The sequence below is a fragment of the Ptychodera flava genome, chromosome 15 (genome assembly GCF_041260155.1).
Source record: "Ptychodera flava strain L36383 chromosome 15, AS_Pfla_20210202, whole genome shotgun sequence".
NCBI lineage: Eukaryota > Metazoa > Hemichordata > Enteropneusta > Ptychoderidae > Ptychodera > Ptychodera flava.
In genome coordinates, this window is record NC_091942.1 from 7,290,631 (window position 1) to 7,296,899 (window position 6,269).

Consider the following 6,269-nt stretch of genomic DNA (forward strand, 5'->3'; position numbering starts at 1 on the left):
TATTCATATCAAACTCAGTTAACATGGTTTGAAGTCTAGTTATATCTAGAGTGGTGATATTGTGTTACCAGGGTACACTGGTTGTCACCACAGTTGTGAAATTCAACATGGGGTGCAATACTAGCTGGTAATTGTAAAATTATCAGTTTACCAAATGCTGTTTATTTTACCCCAAATTGTAGATAAACAGCCGTGCCTGAATTGACAGGGTGTGCCAGCGCGGGAGAGCCGAGCCAAGGGAGATGGGGTTTAAAGTCTCCTTGAAGGTGTACAGATCACACGGGAATTAAACAGTATTGGTAGTAAAGGAAAGCAACTCCACACATCGTTCATATTTGGGTCGTTTGCGTTTTTCGTATGATATCGTGTATAATATAAGTGTATATCATGTTTGGCTGTTTTATGTAAAATGTTGCTTAACCATGGCGAGACGTACCGTTGTCTATGTGTCTTGTGTTAATCCGCACTGGAGTGGAGAGATTGCTGCGACACTACGAACCTTTTCTTCATCAGTTGCTTAAAATTCATTTTTGATTGGTGAGACGTGTTGAATGGTTGATTGTTTTTTTCTGGTAATATGTTGTTCCGCTTACGTTTGTTGTTCAAGTAGGGAAGCTAGAATGTCTACAGTTTGATCTCGTTGTGGTTGTGTAGGTGTTAACCTGAGTTTGAGCTTTTGTAGTTTTTGTGAAGTCTGGCGCTTATAAGTGTGTCGCCTATATTTCTGTTCCTTCTATATGCGATTATTGGTTGGTTTTGGAACAGTTTTTTTAGTGTTTCGTCTTTTTCAAGTTCACTCCAGTTTTCTGTCAGGGTTTGCTTGATTTTTGTCGTTTCTATGTACGGGCTATATGTTGTTACAAAGACTATTGTATTGTTGGTGGCATAATTTCTTTCTTTTTGTAGTTCAAGCAGTTTTTTCTGCTTTTATGATCTGTCTCTCTGATAATGCGTTCTATTTCATTTTTTTGTATTGTCGGTCTTGTAATTTTTCACTAAATTGTGTGACTTTCTGAGTAAAAATCGGTATCGTTGTTACATGTCCTGATGTATCGTAATGTTTCACCTTTGATCAGACCTTTGAATATTGCTGCCGGATGGCATGAGTTTCTTTGTAAGAATTGGAGTGTATCTGTTGGCTTTGTGTGTGTCTTGATATCGAGAATATTCTCTTTGTTGTATCGACGACCTTTTTTGATAGTCAGGTCTTAATATGTGTAGTCAGGTCTTAATATGTGATTTCTTGAGAGGAGCTTTCAAATGAAAATTTGAAAGTAGGATGCATTTTGTCGATGTTTGATATGAATTCATTGAGTTCGTGTTGTGTTCTGATGAAAATCAGAAAAACATTGTCCCTGAACCTCAGCCAGGTCGATATTTGTTGTTTGTGTTTCTGTATTATTCTCGTTTCTGTCTCGTGAAATGTAATATCTGCTATTTCTGGAGAAGGCGGGGACCCCATCGAGCACCCCCATATTTACTGGTAGAATTCATCGTTGAATTCAAATTTGTTGTTTTTTAAGATTATTTCTAGCAGAGCTATCATGTGTTTCGTTGGTGGTTGCTTGATTATGTAATTGTTTGATGGTCTTTCCTGACTTAATGCTCTGCCGACTGATTCAATCGCCTCATCATGTGGTGTATTCGTGTACATGTCGCTTTGACCGGAACTTTGATTGTCTTAATTTTCCGTATAAAGTCTGTTGTCTTTGATGTATGTTGGTTGTTTCTTGACGATTTGTTTGAGAAAATGGTCAATGAATACTGATATGTGAAATGTTGGACTGGAGCATCCACTTATGATTGGCCGTCTTACGAACATAGCTCCTGGTGGCGGCATTTTGTGTATTTTCGGTAGAAGGTACCAAAGTGGTGTTCTTATTTTTCTATTGACTGGTGTGTGATGGTCAATATGTTTTTCATTGTACATTTCTGTCGTGAGATTGTGTATGTCTTCTATTGTATTTTTTGTGTTTATGCCAATTTGCCAATTTTGTGTAGTATTGTTGATCGTTAAGTTGACATTGGCATTGTCTTATGTAATCATCAGTATTTAAAATTTGTGTCCCCCGTCCTTTATCAAAGAATTCGATGGTTATGTTCTTGTTTTTTGATATCGTTTTCAACGCTACGTGTCATGTTGTTTTTTGTTTTTCGAATAGGTGTGTTAACAATAGCCAATTTTGTCGCTTCCAAATATTTTTCTAGTCTTGTGTTCTCGGTTGTATGAGGGATCCATCACACTGTAGAGTTCATTTTGAATGGGTGTTGTACGGTCTGTTTGTGTCTCATGATATATCGGAGTCTCATTTTCCGAATGTATTTTTATGTCCCCTAACAGGTGGATTCTGTTAAGACGATATGGTGTGGGAATGAATTTTAAGCCTTTGCTAAGTACGTTGATTTCATTGTTGGTGAGTTTGTGTGTCGATAGGTTCTTAATGAATCTGAGATTGTTGTTTGATACAGTGCTCAATTTTGTTCTATTGCGACGTTTCGTTATTTTTGTCATACTATGATTCTTGTTTCTGTGTTTCATTTTTTTAGCTTTGAACTTGGTCATACTAAGACACAATACAAAGCTGTCTCCGGCCATTCTGTGTCTCTCTAACCCGAACCTATCTCCCAGTGAGTACCCCAGAAAACTATGTTTTCGTAACTTAGCGCCAAAGTATCGTAGTGTCACAGCAATGTCTCCGCTCCAGTGTGGATTAACACAAGACACGTAGATTACGGGTACGTCTGGCCATGGCTAAGCAACATTTTACATAAAACAGCCAAACATGATATACACTTATATTATACACAATATCGTGATACAGGAAACGCAAAAAAAACAAATAAGAACAATATGTGGAGTTGCTTTCCCTTTACTACAAAAGACGAAGCAACAACTGATGAATAATGTTGTCTTTCTTGTCTTTCTTTCTTTCTTATTTATTTATTTATTCATTTAATTATTTATGTATTTATTTATTTATTTATTTCACATTACAGACATTTGTATCGTATAAAATGAAACAAGTATTGATTACAAGACATAGTATGTGAGAATACTATTGGTTTACCGTAAAATTCAGACTTATGTTCCTGTTTTGTAAATAATAACGATGGAATTATCGTCAACATGTCTAAAATATGAAGGGAATGTACAAGGTATATGGAAATAAAAAAAATTATCAAAATCGGACCAATATTGGGTAGTAAGTGGCCAAAAGCGTTGAACCTATAATACCGGGGCGGCCATTTTGGATTTATGCAAATTAGGCGGTTTTCCACTCCTTGGATTTTGGAAGACTTTTGATATGTTTTTATATTGGGTTTTTTCTGAGATGAATGGTGAAAAAATAAATTCTGTTGCAACTTGTGGTGGGTTACCCCCTTTTTTGGCATAAAATGACTGGACTAATATCAACCTGCCTGTATCCAAATAGCACGATGACATGATGGCATCAATCTTGATCATATGTGTGCTTCTTGTAACCCGACCCACTGTAATTTAGAATCTCCTTTTGTATTTGTTAGCAAGTGTATGGACCTACTGTACAAATTACTTCGTGTAAGGGAAAATGCTGATTTTGCAAGTGAGTAGTGAAGAAAATTTGGATTCAAGGATAGTATCAAAAATGAATCAAAGTGGCTACCAATCCTCCCTTCTTCCCCTCACACAATTACCCTCTGTAGATCAGTTTTGCTATAAAAACGTTGACTGAAAGCTCAGACCTGTTCCTGCCGAACTCAAATACACACAGCAGTGCTTTGTATTTTCTGAATCAACTTTCATGACCATTTTGTCCATAATGTCTCATGTATCGTTCCTGAGGAGGACTAAATTCTTCCTGCTTTGAATTTCTTGTGCCTGATGAAATATGTTCTTAATAAGATCAGGTGCTCGTTAAGGGTCAAACTCAGTAAAAGGAAATCGACCTCAGAGTTTGTTCATAGGTCAAAGATTAAATTCAGAAAACTGAAATCGACTAGAGAGTTTTGCAGGTCAGCAACAGGTATGAGCATTCAGTCAACATTTTTATAGCAAACTGATCTACAGAGGGTTATATCGGGGGGGGAGAGAAGGGGAATTTTTGTAGCGATTTTGGTTCATTTTGCTCCTATCCCATAATCAAAATTTTCTCCACTACTTAAGTGCACTGTCGACACCTCAGGTGATTAAAAAGATGAAAGGTGACTTTTTGCTCTACACGAAACGAATTTAAAAAATCAATACTCAATAAATCTCAGAAACTGCATGTTATAGGAGTAATTCGCTAAGACTACGCACAAAGGCAGGTCACACGTATGATAGAATGGACATGCACAGTAGTTAAGGGGCCCGCCCAGCAGTTATCAGTAATATGTGGCAGAACTGTCTCTAACATAGTCAGTATGGTGTATTTAAATGTAAATGTAAGCCCTTCAGTGTAAAGGTGAAAACAAGAGCATTATAACGGCTCAACATTTCAAATGCTGCCATGCGTTATGGTACGTTAGTACAGTGCTTGTTATAGATTATGCACGTCTAGGGTTAGATTCTGTCTGTGTGCACGTCTGTTTGTCTGTCGTCCGTCTGCCTGTGCATCTATCTCTCTAGCTATCTCTCTCTCTATCCATCAACCTATCTATCTACCTATCTATCTATCTATCTATCTATCTATCTATCTATCTATCTATCTATCTATCTACCTATCTATCAAGTGATCAATATTTATTCTCCATCATCAGTAAGTTACTGATCTTGAGATGCATTTGTAACCAGTAGTGTCACCCTCAAATCATTATTTAAAGATATGAATACAAAAAACCTGCAGAACTGTTCTGTACAAATATGCTCACCTTTTATTCCGAAGGTCCGCGACAGCTTAATGGTTCTTCAGAATCTAAAATGAACTGTGCTGGTCTGTCACGGTGAACATATTTGCTCGAGTTTATTTGAGTTCTGATTGAAAATGATGCATCAGGGATCTAGGGCTACCGTGCCTTACAAAAAATTCCAGGAAAGGCACAACAAAATAAAAACAAGGAGATGGACGAATCATAGGCCGCGAGCTCGACTTTTTTAATTTCACTAGAGCATGGTAAGGTGACTAACCCATCATTATTAACACTACCGCTTTATAAAACGCACAAACGGTTCATAAACTCACTTTGATTAAGAATGCAAGGTAAATAACGCCGCCAAAGGTAAATAACTAAGCCCAAGAGATTATCATTAACTATACAACCGCATAAACTTTAATGTGACAAACAGCGGCAATATTGGACTTAGGCCTTTCCTTTTTTCAGATGCTCTGAGCAAAGGGTATTCAGACACGGCAGGACGAAGTGTCACACTGCTACAATCATTATTTTTACGATGAAGTAGAAGGGGTGTACTTTGAGATTTTGCCTCTCGTACCAGTACTGGTCGAGCTTGGAGAGTGTTTTTACACTAGTCTTTACTGGCGAGCCAAAACTTTCCCTCTAGCAATGAAGTTATTAAGCCTTGGGGTTTTACCGCTATCACATTTTTTACAAGCACACGACTTAATTAATTAAATAGGACAGTCTATTTGATATTACTCCTGTAAGGATGGGTAATATAGGAAACTATGCATAATTGTACTATTAGTAATAGTGTTTGAATTTGCAGTGGACGCAATAAAACAAGCCTTTACGAATTTTTAATAACAATAATGGAGTACATGAAAAGGGGTTGACAAACAATAGGCAGTACCTTGCTTTTCACTTTTCCAAGGGAGACGGAGTGTGTTTGGTTTAAGTACCACCAACGATAAACTGCAATGTCCGACTAAAGAGAAATAATATTCCTCATAATTGTACTCTGAAAGGAAGGCAGAGTGTCTACACTTGTTGCAAGTTAGTTTGGCTTGTTCAGGTCATATAGGTAGATAGATGATACTTCATTAATGATCGCTTGTTTTCGCGCCACTGTTACATCTATCAGCTGCTGTTGTTTGCAAGTACTTAAAAGCATGCCGAAAAGAAAACCCAGACCACCGGATAAATCATGAGGCAAAAACACTGTCTTTGTCTCCGATTATAGCCTGCATCATTGTGAAACCTGTGTATCCTTCACAAACGACCAATACACCAAAGCCCAAGTGATTGACAAAGTCCTATCACTAAAATTACTTAATTCCAACGTATCCAACTGCTTTTCTTCCACATACGTCAAGTGTAGATAAGGGAGAGAAAATGTTGCACAACTATTACTTGTAGGCGAGAATTACATTTCGGGTAATTTGAGAAGGACGCCAAACTGTCTTTATTCT